General features: G+C 36.1%; 1 protein-coding gene across 2 annotated transcripts in view; it reads left to right on the top strand.

Moving 5' to 3' along the window:
* SMAP1 (small ArfGAP 1) overlaps positions 1-19,757 on the top strand; it is an 87,428-nt gene that overhangs the window by 44,935 nt on the left and 22,736 nt on the right. The gene's annotated exons all lie outside the window — the stretch shown is intronic.

The following is a 19,757-nucleotide window of genomic DNA, read 5'->3' as shown; positions in this document are numbered from 1 at the left end:
CATTTGAAAAGTCATTAGATTATCAGTTAATGATTAGACAAATAAAAAGAAGGATTTTGATTTTAAATGCTTGTACTACAAAATGTGGAATTTGGTAAATATATCTGTATTAGATAATCGTGCTGTTGTAACAGCTGCAAAATGTTTGAAGTACTGCAGCATATTTTATTTCATTATTAATGTGTCAGCATTGACTGCTCAAATGGAACTCATTTCTGTGTCATCTTTTTAATTTAAGACATTCTTCAAGCTTGGGCTTTTAAAGGATCATTCATTCAAAGTAAACTGCTTTCACACTGTAAATTTTATATATTTTTAAAATCTAGTTGCTTTCTGTAATCCAAAGGAAGGAGAGCTGTATCATATGTTTATTTCTGCTGGACAGTGTTGGAGAGGTAGAAAACAAAGATTTTCTTTTCATACATGGAATAATACATTGCTGCTTTTGCAATGTGTTTCTGCTTTAGGGAGCTGATAAACATTAGTTTTTCAGTAATAATGATATACTTCACATCCAGGTAGAGACTGGCTGTAGTATGTTTTAAATATTGCCTCCTGAATCAGCAGGGGAGTGCAGGCATCTTGACCATAGTATTTATCATGTTTTCAGCAAACGCATCAAACAGTAGATGGTTATTTTTCTCAGTTCCTGGCAGAGGAAACAATATGAGAAGTCTGCACACTTCATATTGAAAGTCACTGGTTGCTTTTAGTACAGGCATGGTTGATATCCAGTCTAGTTGTTCCAGGCTTGGGAAGTTAATTAAAAATATGTGAGCAAGCAGTTTGCAGTTCTGACACAATTTTGAGAGTTCTTTTAGATTAAGGTAATTCAAGCAGTGTTTTAGCTATCCTATAGAAGAATCAATAAAGGTGGAAAAATTAGAAGTCTTAAACTGGTAAAAAGAATTCATCTTTTTACTAGAGAAAACTTCAGATTTATTCTCAAGTGTCATGTACTCTTATAAGTCTTCAGTTCCTAGTGACTTCAATTTTATCTTTTGTTGAGATTAAATTTCTTAGCTCTTAAAACAAGAATATGCATCCTAAAAATGTAAAATGTTCACATTCAATTCTCATGTTCTTATCTCTGCTTCATAGAGCTAATTTGCCCCTACATCCATTTGAGTGTCTTTCTCTTGTCACTAACTAGATCCTGTCACTGATCCTTAGCCTTTAGCAAGCTAAATGTCTAGCATGATTTCTTTTGCATTTTCAAATATTACTGAAAGATTCTAGCATTGATGTAGTAAACTTATGATCCTAATATTACATTAATGTGTCAGTTAATTATGGCATAAAAGAAACTTTGTTGATTATCATGCTTTGATAAACAAAGACCATAATATTTTAACTTATTTAATAATAGTGAGTTTTCTTACTGAAATTGCTTTTCAGTAGAGAATCATCATGTGCTTGAAGTGGGTTTCTGGGGAAATATTTTTTTTTGTCTCTCACATTGGAGAGTTCAGATGCAGTGTAGAATTTCCTCAAGATCAGAGAGATCTGCAGAATAGTGAGTAGCAAGGATACTTGCTTGACTCTGTTTTTGTGGGCTGTTCACTCTGCTGAGATTACTGGGTAATTTGTAATATAACAACATCTTACTATGTCAGCTAGTGATTGAGTCTAGTCCCGTGATTAGCATTTTATTAGAAGCAGCCAGCAATAAGATGTTCCACATCAGATCTGCAAAACTCTTAATAAAATACATGACATTGCCAAGCTACTGGCAGCTGTAAGGGTTTTTTCAGTCTAACTGAAGAAAGTTAAGGAACTTGCATGAGTTACCCGGGGTCTTTCCTCCCTCTCTCTCTGTGCTCTTTCCATAATTGCAGATCTCAAGTTTCCTTAGTGCTTCTACCTAAAAGAACCTTATCCTTACAGTTACTTTGAAGAAACAGGGAAAATACTGCAAGAAAAACTGCTGTAAAAATTACTATGCAATTTTTCATGACATGAAAACTGAGGCCAGGTTATTTGAAGCTGAATGTTCACTCAAAGCCCAGCTTGTTTGCAAACAACAGAAGTGCAAATTTTTGCAATATTAAAAATGTGTTGAATTGCAGGAATAAATAATCAAACTGAGCTAATTGAGTGCTTCCTAATGTTTCCTATGGGCCAGCAGCAGGATAATAACATAAGTAAGACTGCCATGCAGTGAAAGCAAGTTTTACATGTTCTGTAGAGACAGGTAAGATTAAGAGATTTTAAATTGACTAAAAAACTAAGTCTTATGTTGCAAGAGTGCAATGCATTTTATTAGTGGGGAGGGGAAGAAAGTCTGTAGTTTGGCCACCAATCCTACATATTTGGTTGGTAGTTACATAAGAAAACCTTTAATTTGTAGGCAGGAAAAAACAGCTAGACTTTCACTAGGCAATTCTAAACTTTATCATCCTGCCTGCTCTTTCATAAGCTGCTGAGGAGCTTTTCCTGCTTATTAATTACTCTTCTGCACAGCTGAAGGTAGTGAAATTTCATAAATCAGCCATTTTTTTTTCCTTTCTTTTCTACTTAAGTTGACTGAATAAGTTCTCTGTTCAGGAATAGAGTAAACCACAGAACACCTTTTTTATTTCTAGAGTGAGTAGAATTTTTGTTCATCCTTGAGTAATTCGATGTGTTCAATTTAGAATTGTTTGGTGATTTAAAAAATAATATGTAGCATAAGTATTCTACTTGTGCATGAGAGAGCTCTCAAAGCCTCATCCGTGTTTTCTGAAATAAAATGTAAGCTCTGAAGACAGTTTAGGTAAAGTTTCTTCTTGGAGTACAGAGGAGCACTTTAGGTAAGCTCCATGCTGTTCTTCCTGCAGCAGGTTGGAGCAGGCTCAGCGTGCACTCCATCTGCCTTGTACCTGCTTTCCACTGAAAGGAAGCACAGAGGAGTGGGAGATGAGGTTCCACTGAAAGGAAACACAGAAAAGGGGGAGATGAGGTTCCACTGAAAGGAAGCACAGAGGAGTGGGAGATGAGGTTCCACTGAAAGGAAGCACAGAGGAGTGGGAGATGAGGTTCCACTGAAAGGAAGCACAGAGGAGTGGGAGATGAGGTTCCACTGAAAGGAAGCACAGAGGAGTGGGAGATGAGGTTCCACTGAAAGGAAGCACAGAGGAGTGGGAGATGAAGTTCCACTGAAAGGAAGCACAGAGGAGTGGGAGATGAGGTGCATTTAGGTCATTCAGGCTGAGCAGTCAGTGGTGCTCTGGGACATGGCCAGTGTGTGAGCTGGGGAGACTATGTGCCCCAAGGATAAACAGAGCAGCAGAGTAAACTGAGGAATATTGTTCACAAACAATCAAAGAATATAAGGAATATTTCATTTAGTAAAGGCATTTGCTTTGCACTACTTAGAACAGAGAAGTTGGACTGAGCTGTATGAATGACTTTTTGAATTTTGGAGCAACCAGGACTGTTTAGTTTTCCAAGACATATGTGTTTATGTGCTTCCACAGTACAAATTCAAATAAAAAAGGCATCACTAGGTATGATGCTGTGAGGCTCTGGAGTGCTCCCAGAGTAAAGAAAAAGAAAATTGGTCCTAAATGTTCAGATTTTTGTAGGGTTCAACTTTTTATGAAGTCTAATTTTTAAATAAAGAAAACATGGTGTGCAACAGTGCTAACAACCCAGAATTAAGCCAGAAGTTATTTGGAAAGCTGTCCATGGAAAACTTGGTAAATATTTCTAATATCCAAAATTAGAAAGTTCAGCTAAGTCCATGACACTGAATGCTTTGGAAGTGTTTGTGTTCAGCACTGTGTAGCTTTCTCTGCCGTTTAGTTTAGAGCTTTCACAGGAGTTGAGTACTGTCATGAAAATATTGTGATGTTTTCTCTGTAAAATACTGCATGTTGGGGACCATCTAAAGCATGGAAGTAAACCTCTTTAGGATAAGATTGTGTTGTACTGGGACAGTAAAGTTAAATAGGATATAAAGAGCTATAAACTACTTTTTTTTTTTCTCACTAAGTACATGTGCATTTGCAAACTTAACACTCAAAGATTTTTGATTAATATCAACACTCAAAGATTTTTTCATTCTGCTGAACATACCTGGATGATTAATGGTTCTGAAGGACTGCAGCAGTTACACTTGATTAGCTGAAGTTCAAAATGACACTGTGAGTTAGTTTGTTTTATTATATTGAGTTTTGAATTTGAAACTGGCTCTTGTTTTTGTATAAAGTTATTTCAAGTGAAAGGAATGGGTCAGTTAGAGGTTATTTTTCAATGGTAGTATATCAAATGCTGTTTTTCTTCCCCAAAATGAAGACTAAATTGGCAGATTAAACTTGGCAGTCACAGTGAGCTGCTGCCTCTCAGTCAGCTGGTACCAGGCAGCACCAGATGGCCTGTATTAGAGGTACAGACATCGGTTGATTTGCCTTTAAAATGTACTGGAGAAACCCTCAAAAGTGGGGGCAAGTCACACTAGCGGCTTTTCCCCTTCATATAGGAAAAACAATGTCAAATACTCAATAACCAAATAGGAAGAGCTTAACATAGCTTGTTAGGATGGTGTGTTTGTTTTCCCCCAAAGACAGCCTAAAACTCCCACAAAAATCAAGCTGCTTGGACTATTGAAGCAAAAGAAACTATTAGTTCTACCCTTATTTCTCTGGGATGCAATTTTTGTATCCAAAATATTACAAGTTATCATCCTAATAATTTTGCACAAGGAGAAATGAGTTGGAGCAAATAGTGCTGCAGTGTTCTTCACTTCTTCAGAACTGAGTAGCACTGTAAGAATGCATGGAAGAAATTAAAGCCTGCAGAATAGTTAGTGTCCACCTAAACACCAGTTAGGTGAAAGTGATCTCTTTAAGTGTTTACTTTTAACTTGTAAGAATAAATGAATTCACAAATATTGACCTGAATGATAATTTAAATACAGAATCCTGTTATAAATAGTCTAAATGTTTTTTGTTTTGATATACTGTATTGTTGATAACTTGCTAAATCACTTGAACAGTTGATAATAACATTTCCCTAGACAACTTAGCATTATTTGCCTGACTGATTTATTTTGAAAATATCTTTTCTTTCTGATTGCTATATAAAATGAAATATTACTTTAAATTGTAATAAAAAATCATGTATATCATGGGAACAGAAAAATAGAAACCTGTCTTGTTCTCTGATTGAATATATAGTCTTATTTATGCTCTTAGTCCTTGTTTTCATAAATTCAGACTAAGCAGATAAGAATTAAAGCTCAGGATTTAGGAATATGTGATAAGACACAGGGCAACCTGTTTTCCTGCCTCCTGCCCCCACAATGGGTGAAGAGTTTAAGGCTTCTCTGTCTACATTTTACAGTCTATGGACCTCTCCCAGCCTAGTTTTACATTTCTAATCATACCTTCTCAGTCTTCCAGAAGAGATCAGGTTATTTTGGGTTCTTTGCTTGTTTTGAATACTAATCTGAAGGAAAGCAAATCAAATTAGATTCTTCTCAAAACGGTGCTATTCATTTCTTTTGCAAGTAACAAAGGACTTCTTCTGTTTGAGGATTACCATGAAAAATAGTCTTACTTAATGGAATTAATCTGTCATGGCTCTTATTACGTATTTGCAGTTGTAGACAAAGAAATTAAGAAACAGATATTGCAGGTAGAAGCAATGAAAGAAACCCCTTTTTTGTCAGGAAAAAAGAGGAAGTTTTTATCTTTCTGATGTTGGAAAAGGAGTCAGCGTTCAGGAAGGATATCACTTTTTTTTCTTCACCCATGTGTGTGTTTGCTGTATCAGCTTGATCCTCTCTACTCCGGTCTTGCAGCAGAACAGTATTTTAATGCAATTTAAAAAAATTCTATGCAAGAAGAATCTAAAAACAATTAAAAAGAGAAAAGCTTGAAAAATTTGGTTAAATTGGTTTTTTTTAACTTGCCAAACTGTTTTTATCAGAAAGCTGGTTTAAGTTTGCTTAGTTTTAATTGATCCTCTGTTTACACTTTTGATCCATGCAGGTTCAAAACATAATACTGCCTTGGGTTTCAGTTGTTAATACTTATTAACAGATTGGCATTTTCAGCTTCATCATTTTTCCTGGTGACTTTGAGACAATTAAGACAACATTACATATGCTTATTTGTATATTGAACAAAATTAAATGGACACATTTAAACAAGCATGTACTAAATCAGCCTTACTCATGGGTGGATGCTGTCTTTAGGAAAAGGAAGTTCTGAGACATTTGAGACCACAGGACCATCCATGATTAAAACTGCAAATATACAATCTCATGTAAAAAGTTATATGAAAATTACAGTACTACTTAGGAGATTGTGTACAATCAATCAAATGTGCTGGAACAAAATGGATGCATTTACCTAAGTGGTACTGATACATGGAACTGAATGTAAAGAAGGATAAGGATTGGATAAGATGAAGCTGATAAGAGGAAAAAGACTTTAAATAATGTCACTCAAAATAATAATCTTATCTTGTTTTGAATAATAGCCTTCCTTTGTTTTCCTAAAATAATGCAAGTACTGGAGCATGGGCAAAGCAATCAAGTGCTTTTGTTTCATTTCACCATGCTTAAGCTAGAACGTGCCTAATCTCACTCCAGTATGTGACCATCAAGATAGGGCAAAAGCATAGTGGGAAATCCTGTCAGAAGTGCAAATCTCACTGAAGAGTAAAGATACTGGCATATTTTTTTAAAAAAAATATTTTAGATGTCACTGGAAATATTAAATCTCCAACATAAGCTTAAGTTTTAAATGGATGATGATGATGATGATGATATGCCATAAGATGTTTCAGCAATGTTCCAGTGCCATGCAACAACTTTGTGTGTCTTCCAGCTTAAATTTGTAGTTGACATAGGTATTGATTGTGTGCCTTTTTTGCTAAAAAGAATATTTCTTTGGACCATTGAATTTATTGCATTTTGATAGTTGCTTTTGGCACTAGAACAGTTGTGTGGAACCTTTTATGACTCTGGCATTCATACTGTTGCATAATTATGTCTTCATAAAGTTAACTCCAAGGTAGTTGGAAAATAGTGCTCTAGCTGTGGTAGAGGTAGAAGCAGGATCTTTCAACACAATTTGAAGGAAATTGACAAGTTTCACACGCTAGATAATTTTGTCAGATGAAAAGTTACCAGTTGCCTAGTTGTTCAAATAACTGGCAGCTCTTTAATGCTAAATTGCTTACATGTATCAGTCAGAAATGTTAACCCATCTGCAGTGAATTGCCTCTTGGCTCTGTCGAAAAAAGAATTGGAACTGGATGAGCTTGTGTTTCAGTTTTACTTGAAATTTTTCTTTCATGAAATAGGTACCTGAAGTTAGAAGAAAATTGGGCAGTTCTGAGGTTATCCCCAGGCATGCCACTGAACTGTTGTAAAACAAATCTGTCCTGCCTCTCTGCTCAGCAAGTATTGTCTCTCAACTTGAGAATATTGTACTTCATGTCAGAGTAAGGTACTGCAGCCTTGTGTGCTAGGCAGAAAGTGTATATTACACAGAGTAGTAACAAGGGTGACTTGTGTTCAAGAGAAAATACAGATTTTTTTATCTTACCTATTGAACCCTCAGTTTACACTGTAAGTAGATATCAGTGTATCTTTTTCTTTGGTTCAAAAATGGATTATTTTTGTTTAAATGAAACAGGTTGGGCTGAATCTTAGCATAAATGTAGAAATGGATGATGGAGCAAACAAATCAGAGGCCTTGTAATATCACTCTGAAGGGCCAGTTTAAAAACTTGGGCATCTTTGAAGCTGTGAAGATAAAAGCTGTAAAAGGCTTTTACATTTTGTAAGGATGGTTTAAATGTGCCATTTCAGAATATACAGAAATGTCATATAGGTTCACATTTATTTAAACTGGAGAATTAGAAGCAGGAAGAAGCTTGACTTATTTCCAGTTGAGATGGAGGCTGCAGTGCTTATTGATAGTTCATGTTAAAGATTATGATGGTATGGAGAATGAAGACAAAGAAAATGGTGCTTGCCCAAGTAAAGAGAAATGCATTTTGGTATTGCATATGATCAGTTAAAATTACTTAGCTTTTAAAGTAATTGTTTCAAAGTGATTAACTTTGAAATGAGAGCAGAATTGAGGAAAAATACCCTGACTGCCAGAAGAAATTAATGTAGCTAATGATGCATAAGTATTTATTAAACATTTCTCCCTCTCACTAAGTTCTGAATTTGTGAAACACAATTATGTATATGTACGTGAGGATGATAAAGTACTCGTCAGCTCTCTCATAACTTCTCAAGTAGTTCAAGAAAGCAACAAGCTGATTCAGAATATGAGTCCAACACTCTGAGTAAAATGTCCTAACTCAGAGGTTGTTTCTATGAAACACTATTCAGTGTGATGTTGTAAGACTGACTAAAACATAAAGACTGTCTAAGAATCAGATGAACAACAGCAGAGGGTGAAGTGGAGTAATCTAATCAGTAAAAAGAGAGCCAGTGATCTGCTTCTAGTACATCAAAGGAAAGTAGTGAGGTGGGCCAAGGAAAAAGATTCTTTCCCAGGAATACCAGGCAAGTAAGGGGTGATTGCATAATAGGGTATAGGATGCGGCATGCAGAGGGAAAAGTGCTTGGGGATGGGACAGAATATTGTTCACAACTTATTATGGGATGTTTAGGTGACACAGACCAAACCAGGGGAATACAAAAACCAAGGCAGATTGGGGTGTAGCAAGCTTGAGGAAGCAGGGGAGGAGTGAATAAAAAGGGACTGTTGCATACCTGCTGGTGGTTGGGCAGGTTGCTGGGCAGTAGGATTGTCTGAGCCTTCACTTGATCTCTGCAGGCTATTCTGTATTCTTGCCAAGTGCTATTTGCAACTATGGAGCATGAGTGCATTGTCTCTCCTGTGCCTGTGTGTGAACACTTGCAAACTTCAAGTTCAGGTACCAGGAAAGTGGTGTAAGAGGCTTCTGCTGGCCACTGAAAAGAGACTGCAGGCCTGAGGTATTTGAGGGTCAGCACCTGCAGAGACCATTATCTAGAAGCCAACTCTTTGCAAAGGCAGCATGTCTAACACAAGCTGCCAGAGACAAACATACTCTGGTCACACCTGATGTGTGCTGACAGGTAGCACATTTCATGCTGGACTAACCAGTGAGTAAGATACAAGCACCTGGAAAGTTCTAAGGTAGAGCTGATTGCTGGTTAAGGGTGTAGGGTCTTGATATTGAATGAAGTTTCAGGTAAAAAGCATTTTTCAGCAAAAAGAACACTTCTGTTATAATTAACAAAAATATTGAGAAGCATACCTTCATGAATAGGGATGGAAAGCATTTCTTTGATTTTTTTTTTTTACTGTGAGCTCAATCAGTTGCCATGCCTGAAATAGCTCATTCTTGTCTGGAAATATATGAAGAAGGAATTACAAATAAATGCCCTTTAGTTCTGATTGGGTACAATGATGTTGTATTAGGTATTACTCGAAAGGTTTTTGAAAGGAAAGTTATAAAAGAAAATAGTTTAATGAGTAACTGGAATTGATATAGCTGCAATATTGTAATCTTGCTGAGGCTAATGAGCACAATAGAAATCAAGTAGAAATGTATAAGCTGAGTTCATATAACCATAATATGTGATTTGAAAAATGAAGGTGTATTTAAAATAGCTTACAAAATTACAAACCCTGTTTATTGCATTTCACAGCTTGCAAACTGAGATGCATTAAAACACTTTGACCCTAATCCGGATTATAGATCTCATAACAGGACACTGGATTAGCTGTAAGATGGATCTTTTGAGGTTTTCTGATTCATAGTGATTTCTTCTATAAGATACAAACCCCAGGTTTTATTGGATTAAAAGCATTTCTTCCATTTTATCTAAATCAAGTTCCATGACAAGATAATACCAAATAGGAAAAGGGTTGATAAACAGCTATTTCTCTGCCTTTTGTATTCTTGTAAGCAGGTCCTTGCTTTTGGGCTCAGATGCAGTAATTTCAAAGATTTACAGCTGCAGGAAACTCTGCTCAAGTCTTTGCCCCCAGAATCTCTGGAAAACTTGAATACCTCTGCACTCAGACTGTGTGCCTCTCCTGTTCTGCAGTCTTGCCACCCCTAGCTCAGCTTCAAGTTGCTACATCTTGTGACCATTACCTAGGAATCATCTTGCTATCTTTTGATGCTTTTTTCGAGTATCAGACTTAGGAAAAAGAGCTTTTCCTCTTTTTTTCAGACCCTATTCTTAACTTTTCTACTTTAAGAACCTAATATATTTGAATGCATAGAACTATTGTTTCAAAGGTGGTTGTTGCTATATACATTTAATGCATGAATATAAGAATAAGGATTTATCTCTGATACTTTTCTGTAGTCTCAGCAGTAAGTATAAAAAGAAAGCCAACTTAATTGTAGGAAATTGTACTTCTACACGGTTCATATGTTGTTTTGAGCAAGGTAAAAGGGCCTCTAAGATTGTCTGATGCATTAAAAGGAGCTAAACCAATTCAGTTAAGTACAAGACATAAAAGGTTTTAAGCCTTCTTGGAATATATTGACTAAAGTAAATGAGATCTGAGCTAACATTCTAAATTCAGTTAAAATACAATCTTAGTACTGCTTGTTCAATAAGTAAGAACAAAGGAATAGTCTTAATCCATTTTCACAGAAATGATTAGTGTATTAGCCTAGACCCAGCTGAAATCATATTAATGGAATAAGATTATGGCGCAAGGTCTGTTATTTCTGCCATGAAGTTTTTAATTCAAATTACTAAAGATATATAATACATTTTATATAATGTTGCTCAAGTATCTTGCTCTAACTGTGAAAATCTAATGAAAATCCACATACTCAGGTTTTTAAAGTGAAGATGTAGATCAAGAACAACTTTAAAAATTTTTCCTTTGGGTATGTATTTTGACTGAAGGACCTTCATGTGTACAGAATCATATTTAGCAACATCAAAAGGCGATTTGGGTTTTTTTGTTTGCTTAGTGTGAATGCCTTAAATAGGCTTATCCAGGTGAGTGTGAGTAGTTCAGTGTCTGTGAGTGATTAACTGAAATAATCACAATAGACTCTTAAATAATCAATTTACATTTTCCCCTTGGCTTGGCTCTTTGTTTCAAGATAATTCTAGTTTGATAAATAACAATGGTGGCTTTTTTGTTGTTGTTGACATGCAGGCTTTTCTCTTGATTAGAAATGCATCATAGTTTGATTGCAGAGTAGTCTATGCAACTTCACAATGACACCAACCTAGTTTTACTTGTGTTTCAATATAGTGCATCTGTTTTCTGGCTTTTTTGCTAGTTAGACAACATAGGAGTTCATCACTTGCTAAAAGTATCCTCAGTTCTGAAAAGTTAGTCTGATTTCTAAATTCCTGCATCTTTAGTTGCAAGTCTGAAAAAACAAGTGCTGGTGTTTTATAGGAGGATAAACAAAATAACACATTTCATCTTTAATGCCACTTAAATAAAATACCATGAAAATACTAATTTTTATTTATTTTCAGGTCAGGTATGAAAGCTATAAAAATATTTTTTAAAAATTCTAGGATGTGCCTGCATGAGTAATGCTGTAAATGGATACAGAGTAAACTTTTCAGAGCACAAGTGTCAGGAAAAACCGTATGTACAAACCTATTGCAAGATATAGCAAATTACTAACATTATTTTCTCATATGGCAATTCTCAAATGTTTATGCTCTCCTGCAAGTTTTATTGCAAGCAGGTAATGAAGAGTGAAGGAATCCAATTGCTTTATGCACAGGGCATACAATTCCTATGTATTAAGAGCAAAGGAGAGCTTTTTTTCAATAACCGTAGAGGTGTATATGAGATCTCGTGAGTCAACTGGAAATTACTTTCAAGTAAGTTACAAGTGCTCTTTACAAAATTATTTGATGTATCTTCAGCTTTCATAAGGCTTCTTGTAGTTAAGGTAGGGAATATGAGTTAGAAATACAGTGGTATTCAGATGCATTTTAAAAAGACTGAGTTCTAGATCCATATGAATTTTTCATTAAAGTGGAAAATTGGGGAAAAAAATGTGAAGAAGAATGGGAGCAGATAAGTGGACTGGACAGCTGATGAATCAGATTTTTGACAGTGACTGATATCTTGCTTGAGAATAGGAGAGATTTTTAGATTAGTAACTTATGACTGCTCTGACTATAGTGTTTTTCTACTTCAGAGGTATTAATCATGTGGCTTTTGTCCTGCACTATGTATGCTACCTCTTTAAATTGTCTCACACCGTGTAAATGAGAATAAGGTGAATGATAGTCCTAAATGCTGGTGTTGAAATCTGCTAAATTATTTACATTATCATCTTGCAGTAGTGAATTTGACAAAATCCTGCTTGTTTTTAAAGTATTTGGTGTGATTTCCATTTTTTACTGAATGTCATATATTTTAGAGCTGTTAAACCCTTAAAATCTGTACATGTGATGATAACTTGCATAAGGTTACAGAAGCAAAAAATGGAAACTTGATTCTTGTGGTTATAAAAAACATAATCACAGTATTTTCACTGTGTGCTGGCACTTCTGAACCAGGCCTTACCAAAAAGATTTGTTCACAGCTGTCAGTTCCAGTGCAAAATGCCCTCAGCTGCCTGTCAGAGGAGAGTATTCTGGGCAACAGGGATGTGCAGAAGAGTAGCCCATAGATTTAGACCATAGGCCCTAGAATGTATGATCATAGTAAGCAATGTTCTGAAAGGATACCAGTGTCCTTACTTATTTATCAAACTTGTATTATTTTCCCATTTTACTACAATAGTAATTTTTAAAAAGCAGTGGGTTTGACTGCAGAGCAATGTATTGGATGCTAGATCTGAATATTCTTACTGTTTCATCATAAAAAAAGTAGCACTTATCATAAGACCTCACATATGTCATCTGTTCTGTCAACCAAGCAAGCAGGTGTAAAGCTTTCTACTTGCCTCTTGCCTTTCCCTGCCCATCTTGTGCACCTAACAGCCAGATGTGTTTGGGCATGGTGCTGAAAATTGGGAAAGGACAAGCTTGTTTTGCAGTAAGGGAGCTGTGGTTGCAGGAGCCATAGACCTCATAGCATCGTGTTATGTATGTGAATTTAATAGGTGTGTGACAGTCAGTCATGGTGGTACTGACCCTCCTTTTCCTCTTGCCCATATATTACCATATCCCCCATAGGCAACATCCTGTGTGCTGTACTATAATCTCTGTACAGAGGAAGGAGGAAAATTGACTTGGCAATGCTTTCTTTTTTTTTTTTTTCTTTTTTTTCTGAGGCAGAATGAATCACTCATTTAATGGTTATCTCCAAAAATAGCTGGCTGAAGAAAATTTGATGAAATGCCCTACTGACACACTGGACTTCCTACTGTACGTGACATGCTTCAGGTGTTACTCAGTTTTCTTCACAATCCCATCTCCTCCAGACTTGCAGTTCAAGTTTTTGTGAGAAAGCATTGTTGTCCATTTCAGGGACTTGGAGTTTACCATTGGATGAGTCAACAGCAAAACTGTAATACTCAGATTCAGATCTTTGAGGCTTGTGTACACTGAGCTTTAATGGGAGAACTGAATTTGGGAATTCACTGTAGATTGCTGGATGAGGTTTGTGTATAGGTTGATTCACTTGACTCATGTGCTTCATGCATCTATTTGACAAATTCTATAGAGTGCCAGAAAAAGGGAACAGAAGGTAGTTGTGAAGAAAATCTCCCAATAGGAAAGTACTGCTGACTCTGAAGTGTATGTCTGTGTGTGTGAGTAGTCCTTGAATGTACTTAAGGGGGTGCTTGGAGGTTGGCTTGCTTAAATTAGCCAAACAAGAAATATGATTGTGCAAAGCTAGCAGAACTAAAATGATACAGTTATCACCACTCAGCAATAGCCAAAATACCAGTGTGTTATCAACAGTGTTGTAGCCACAAATCCAAACTATGGCATTGTATCGACTGCTGTGAAGAATATGAACTCCATCCCAGCCAGAGCCATAAAGGCAATTAGTTTGAAAAACATACAGCATAAAGTGCCTATCAGTTCCCTTGTCCTTGTCAAAGAAACATCTTTAATCACTAATAATTTGCTTTAGAGCAACATATAAGAGAAAGAAACAAGTCTGTAAAATCAACTTTAAAACTTAAGGTGTGAAGAGAGTAGTTAACGCTGTTACTTGCTGATTTATTTGGTTTCATTTAACTCAAGAAAAGTATTTCCCATAAATTAGATTGAACTAGAATGGTGTAACTAGTAGTATATTGAGGGCAATACATTGTGAGAGCTCAATAAAGGCCAATATTGATTTCTGTAAAATGGAGCTTTCTTTTTTAATTTGAGATCTTTCAGAGACCTTCTTTTTCTTCTTTTTTTTTTGTTTGCTTGTTTTTGGTTTTGTGGGGTTTTTTTGTTTGTTTGTTTTTGGGGTTTTTTTTGGTTTTTTTGTGCTGGCCTAACCTGGTGTTCTTACCCATTTTTTTCAAAATTAAACCTCATATAACTTCTGTTGTTGCACAAAATTAATAAATAAAGAATAAAGGAGGCACAGTAATGCAATATTAAATGCAGGTTGCTGAGTTAAAAGATGCTCTTTCATGATGGAATGGAAAACTTTCTCATTCCGTGTAAATTGGGAAGTTTTTGACAATGGTGTTCTTTTCATCTTTAAGGGCGAAGCCAGAACTGCAGCAGAATAAACATCCAAACTTTGGTGCAGATTTTCATAGCTTTTGCATGGAAACCTGATAGACTGGAAATTACCTTAAAGTCTTAGAGCTGATGTTGGATAAATCAACAAGATTGATAGGTGACTAACTCTGCCATTCTCTAATGGTAGGGAAATGAGCAAGATGAATTAAATCACAGACAGTATCTCTATGAATTACGAGAAGCCTGCCTGGTGCAGCTTCCACTCATGAAGGCATCATCTCAGTGTGAGATTAAAGTAGGCTTGTGCACTTGGTTAAAATCAGATCAGTTAGAGGTGACCTGGTCTTCTTCACTGTTGCCTGCTTTTGGATTTTGTTTGTGATGGTTTCTCATCACAGAACATTGTAGTTGGCCAAGGTACACTGTGGAGGTGTATGGAGATTACCAGCATATAAATTTCTATCCACTAATTTCAAGCCAGTTGATTTACAGTGACAGTGTGGGGGAAGTTAGATGAAGGTCCAAATACTCATTTCTGCATTTCCATTTTAATTAAGTTAGGAAAGAGATGCTGCTTCTTACATGTAGACATAATTTCTCAGTTGTTCATTTTGGTAGAGGTAGAGTTATGAGGAGTTCACAAATATTTTTAAATATTTGCTTTTTAGATACTGAAAGATGATCAGTCTTGTTGTCTGAGGACTACTTACAGATGTGGTATTAGCACCATACTTTAACATTATTGTTTTGTAGATGTACAGCAGACAGGATTAAGGCATCACTTGATTTGGATATAAAACTGGGAGTCATTCATCCCTGGATACTAAGAATTAAATGACAGCAGGAGCTTGAAGAGGGAATTGTTTCCTTGATGGCACCTTTATCAGTTATCAGTGCCATCAAAAAACCTTATTGAAGTAAAGGAAGACACCCTGTGATGCTCCACCCTTGTCTGCCAAGCCAGTCACGACACTGTTAAAAGTGTTGGTTTGGTCAAGCATGGCTTCCTCTTGATGAAGCCATGCTGATTTCTTCCATTAACATTCTTGTCCTTTATGTGCCTGGAATTGGTTTCCAGGTTAGTTGTTCCATTACCTTCCTAAGTATTGAGGTGAGACTGAGCAACCAGTTATTCCCTGGGTCTTGCTTCTTGCCCCTGAAGAAAGGACTGGCAGAAGAGCATAAGAGTGGAAGGTTAAAAGGACTGCATTGGAAAATAAAACAATGAAAGATTATTGTATCCCAGTTACCTGTCATCTACAGGATTGCAAAAAATTGTAGTGTCCATACTGGATCTGAGTAATGAGTGTGTCCCTGCTCCTGTGCTGAAAACACATGCTTAATAGGTGAAAATACTTGTAAGAGGTTGCAAGGTTAATTCTTTATTTGCCTCCTTAATTTGGCCAAAATATCTAATATCTGCTGATTGAGGGGTAATTTAATTTAGGTTTTGTGGCTCTTTTCATAACAAGGACTCAAGTTCTTTAGGTAAAAAATTCCAAGTCATGCTGATCATGTGGAGGACGTAAAAGAATCAACTCCCTGGAAGCTTGTTCTGGCTTCGGTTTCTTTCAGTGATATTTGCAAACAAACTGTTTTCAATTATCTCAGAATAATTGAAGGCAGTGGACATTGCTTACTTTCAGTAGGTCTCCAACATGAGAAGAACCCTGAAGGGTAATGTAGTGGCCATTAGTGACAGCTGTGAAAAATGGCTATGTAAGACCTGCATATCAAAGATGTGTTGATGTTCTGCAGTTTGCAAGGACAGTATTTCAGAAGAATATACTAGCAGCATAAAAATGATTTTGAATGAGAAGCTGTTAATACAAGACCTGAAGTAAATATATCTAGAAATTGCTATAACCATGTACTTCATTCACTAAACCCACATATATTACTAAGACAATCTTGGATGTCATAAAAAATAGTAGCCCCAGTAACCTTGAAGGCTCCACTTGAAAATAAATACACAAAATTGTGTACCTGTTCCTTCTACTTGCCTTTTTCATATCAGATTCTTAATGCTATTTTTAGTTTACTTAATTCTGCTTAGTCTCCTATTTTTAATGTTGTCTTATTCCAAATGGCATAACATGGAATAGGTTATCTAGTACTGGTGTCAATACTTAAAAATAATTGCTGTGGGATTCAAGGAGACTAGTAATAGAAACTGAGAGGAATGTTAGTGCAGCAAGACTCCCAAGCATTTGTCATGCTACCTTGCAAGTCTACAAAATGTGGTGTTTTTAGATAGAACACAACACTAAATTAAACAGTAAGTTTAAGAAATGTCACTGCCTCGTTATGCAGGTTTTTTTCCTATTACACACTTCTGTGCTCACTGAGTGCAGTACTTAACATCTTGAAAGGTCACTCTCTACATAAAGCTTAGTCATGAATGACTCCTATTGGGGCAAAACTGCTAAAAAGAAATTAAACATCACATTTCTCTTTATGATTTGTAGTAAAATTTTCTAGTGACTCCAGTGTGGCTTCATTTTTGTTCTAGTCCAGAGTTTCAATACCTTGTTTATGCCAGAATTATATGGGCTGAAAGAGACCTTGAGGTTCTCTCCTCAGCCCAGAAACATGGCATGATCTCTGCTAGAGAGCACTGAAGTAAGCCATTGCTTTTTGTTATATCTACCTCAGGTGGACCACAGTGCAGAATCCATGGGACTGAGCAGAGAACAAGACTCTCAAAAGCAGCGTGGTAGTGAGGGTCATTTAGGTATTCTTAAAAGTAATTGTGTGTGTGCAAGTTTCTTGTTCTACCTCATCCCACTGGTGCCTTACCTAGTTTATGCCTAAGTGCAGGTGACTCAGAGAAGTCCCTGTCTGTGAATCATGGCAGACCTTAAGCACCAAACGTCTTCTGAATTTGCACAGGAGCCATCCTATGTGCCATGAAGCATCTTAAACAGAAATAAAGGCACACGAAATTACAGAATTGATTGAAATCTCAGACAGGAGGATAGGAAATTCCAGGAAATGGTGCTTGTTATGGTGAGAGAATGGAGGAACAAAATAATCTTGCAGGTATAGTTAAAGAGGAAGATCTTATGTTCCAGATAGCTGCTGAGTATTGCTTTGTATGTCTGCTGTTACACAGATGAATTATTGGTAAATGTTAGGTGACTAATGTGTTTTTTCATTTTTCAGACTGAAGGTTAGAATGTTGGTGAAAACCGTACAGCTGCAAAGATGTTGAATAGTGCTTTAAGGAGAAAATCTTCACCAAGGAAACAAATGCAGAATTAATGGCTAGAAATATTTGATATACTGATGAACTTGAAAATAATTTTTGCAGCTTTTCTTAAAGTAATTAACTATGAAGTAACCTTAAAATCTAGTAGTTTACATACTGGTAAGGGAGCAAAATGGGACAAAAACTTTTAAATCAAGGAATATAGTTACGATATTGAAAAAGGGCATTTTAAGAGATCATATTTTTTTTTAGAAATTCATATTTTTATACCTTGTATCTTCATTGCCTTTTTTATTTAGAGAGTGATGAAACAGAAATATGCAGTTAATATGTACTGAAAACATTTATTTGACAAAGCAGAGGACCTAAGCAGATTATTCCTCCCATATTTTTAAAATTTTAGTTTAGAAATTGAGATTAAATTGCCACAGTAGTAAGTACCAAATAAAAGAAAGTGCTATTTGAACTCTTTCTCTTTAGTTGTTATTAATGTATGCACAAGTGTTTGACTTCTGTGAAAAGTTTGCATTCAAAACTAACTTGTCAAGCTTTAAATTATTTCAAACTTGTGGTTTTAGGTAGTTATCAGAAATCTAATACAGTGTAATGAAGATTTGCACATTTAATATAATTCTAATGGTTTTTCTTTTCTGTTGAAAGAAATCATTCTATATTCATAATTTTAAAGCTATTTAAACAAAAGGGAAAAAAGCCAGTTTCATGAAATAAAGGAGCATGTAAGAAATGCTTCTTTTTACAGCTTCTGTGACCTATAGTGTTTCTTACAGAGATGGAGAAAACTCAAATGTTCAAGGTTTTATGGCACATTCTGTTCTGAAGTACTGACTGTTAATTCTGGTTAGTGTTTATAATAATAATTTTATTGGTTCATGGCATATTTGCTGAGATATGGTCAGTTTTAGAAAACTTCATTTTGAATTGTCACTTTTAAAAAATCCTTGATATGCTGTCATGGCTTACTTTCAAAAATGATACTTTTTTATGTTTGGAATCGGAGTGCTATGCTCCAGATTGTAAACACGGTGTTGAAAGTTACAATACACAATAGAATCAGGGAATTGGTGGACTGTTTTTTCATCAGGCTATTTCCCAAACAGCTGGATCTTGAGAAAGATATGTGAAGTCAAACAAAGGATTTTTGGCAAGAGGGAGCAAGGGGTCTGAGAGATTAGCAGGGGTCAGACCACGTGTATCTGTTTGCGGTACGCGCAAGAATGGAGTTTGGTTAATTGGGGCTCTTTGCTGAAGGTTTTCAGTGGGGATTTGCTCATGCAAGAGGAGCGCCTGTAGTGTAACAGGCTTCTGTTCACTTGGGCTGCCTTTGAATACTCCTGAGTTTCCTCACTGCTCTTTACAAACACCAGGCCCCTTACTCTTTTTCCCCATTTGGCAGGAGAGGAAGAAAGTAAAGGAGTACCTAAAACAGATCTTTATACGATTGTGTTGAACTTAAAAGTATGAAAATACTAGGATTCAATGACTTCTGCAACCTCAGGAGCCTCAGTGACCACGTTATGTATGTGATAAAGGTGTGAGTGAAGCAGGTTCTGTCAGTGTCTGCCCAGTGCCCAGCCTGACAGTGCCCTGCCACTGTTACTGGGTAATCTCTTCTGGTTAAAGGCTGAACTCATTGATCAACCAGTCCACGTCAGGTTTTTGTGATAAGTATGGAGAAAGGCACATTAAATGCACATGAAGAAATGCATTTGTCATGTCACTACTATTAACCAGTTCATCTTCATTTTAGAAACTGTTATTTTGATGGATGCGGGGGATCAGCCTGATACTGGTGTAAGAACTATAAACAGATTTATGATGTAATTTTCATAATCAAATTTCACATCAATACCATCATACATTTTGAAGTCTTTGGGCAAGAGAAGACTAGGAATTCCCTTTTCAGAAGGAAAAGAATGCTGTTATTAGCATTCA

The sequence above is a fragment of the Molothrus aeneus genome, chromosome 3 (genome assembly GCF_037042795.1).
Source record: "Molothrus aeneus isolate 106 chromosome 3, BPBGC_Maene_1.0, whole genome shotgun sequence".
NCBI classification, from domain to species: Eukaryota; Metazoa; Chordata; class Aves; order Passeriformes; family Icteridae; genus Molothrus; species Molothrus aeneus.
The sequence above is the reverse complement of the archived record's forward strand: the minus strand, read 5'-3'. Positions and strand labels throughout refer to the sequence as shown.